The 1616-nt window shown below is 44.1% G+C and overlaps 1 protein-coding gene across 1 annotated transcript in view; it reads right to left on the bottom strand.

The window, feature by feature from the left end:
- STAB2 (stabilin 2) overlaps positions 1 to 1616 on the bottom strand; it is a 151462-nt gene that overhangs the window by 103926 nt on the left and 45920 nt on the right.

The following is a 1616-nucleotide window of genomic DNA, read 5'->3' as shown; positions in this document are numbered from 1 at the left end:
GTGAATTTCCCCCTAAATCTGCTCTACTTGCTATGTTAATGGCAACTCCATCCTTGTGGCTGATCAAGTGAAAATCTCAGGAGTCATCCTTGGCTTCCTCTCTCTTCATTCCCCATCTAATCCATCAACACATTTTGTTGGGTCCACCTTCGAAATACCTTCAGGATCCAATCACTTCTAGCCATGTTCGTGCTACCACCTGGTCTGAGTCACCATCATTCTTCTCTTGGTTATGGTAATCGCCTCCGAACCAGTCTCCCAAACTGTGTGTCTGATCATGTCATTTCACTGCTCAAAATCCTCCAATAGCTTTTCATCTCTTTCCAAGTAAGAGCCTACGCCCTTACCCTGAGATCTTAGGCCCTGTGTAACCTGACCTCACTTCTCCTTCTCCCTCTTACTCCCTTGAGCTCCCCTCTGACCTCTCTCCCTTCGGCTCCCTCTGTTCCATCCGTAGTGACCTTGCTGTTCCTCAGCCAGGTCAGGCACACTCCTTGCTTTGTGCCTTTGCATTTACTGTTCCCTCTCCAGAATGCTGTTTATCCAGATAGTCACACTGCTTGTTCCTTCATTTCCTTCAGGTCCTCTGCTCAGGTGTTCTCTTATTCTCCATGAGGATTTTTTTTTTTTTGGCCACTTTATCTAAAATGTCAGCTCCATCTCTACTTTCTATACTCCTTCCTTGCTTTGCTGGTGACATTTTTTCACCTCAGCACTTACTACTCTCTAATATATGATATATTTTACTTATTTCATTTGTTTATTGTCTAACCTCCTATTTACTAGAATGAAAGTTCCAGGCAACCAGGGACTTTTGCCTGCTCACAGGTCTACCTTCAGGACCTGAAATGGTGTCTGGCACATAGTAGGCAGGCAACAGATACTTGTTGAAAGGCTGAATGGTCATCATCATCACCATCAACAATGAATCAATAGGCGACATAACCTCTACGCTGCCAGGCTTTTGCTGATATTACAACCCCAGGGACTCAGCTGAATAATGTTCCCCCATTTGAGTTTCTTAAGTCAGTCACGTTCCCTCCCACCGCAGGGCCTTGGCACATGCTCTCCCTTCTGCTTGGAACGCTCTCATCTCTGCCCAAGTTCACTCTACTCATCCTTTGAATCTTGGCCAAAGCATCATCTCCTCACTGAGGACCTCTGGACCCTTACACTTGTTCTGATTCTTCTTGCTACATGCTCTCATGGCCCTCTTAACTTCCTCTTGGTGGCACTTATTACAATTGTAATTAAATAACTAATTGGTTTATACTCATTGTTTAAAGTCTCCCTTGTTGGGATGGAAGCCTGTCTTTTTCACTGCTTTATCCTTGGCATCTAGCTCAGACTCTCACACATATAATAATGGCTTAGCAGATATTTCCTGAAAGAAGCAATAAATGAATGAAATAATTGTAAAGAGTTTAAGCCTGTGCGTTAGTGTAGAGGTGGGAAAAGCTGAAGAAATATCATAAGAAGAGCAAAAATGCACGCGAGTAACGATACCAGTGGTAGAACTTGTACCTACATTTTCGGTTGTTTTAAACTGGATGATCTGGTTGGCCATGCTCCTAATGTGAGGGGTCGAAATGAGGGAGGCCACTTCAAGCTGCAGT

The sequence above is a fragment of the Pteropus vampyrus genome, unplaced genomic scaffold (assembly GCF_000151845.1).
Source record: "Pteropus vampyrus isolate Shadow unplaced genomic scaffold, Pvam_2.0 Scaffold16, whole genome shotgun sequence".
Classification (NCBI taxonomy): Eukaryota; Metazoa; Chordata; class Mammalia; order Chiroptera; family Pteropodidae; genus Pteropus; species Pteropus vampyrus.
Note: the sequence above shows the minus strand (reverse complement) of the source record. Positions and strands in the feature narration are given on the sequence as shown.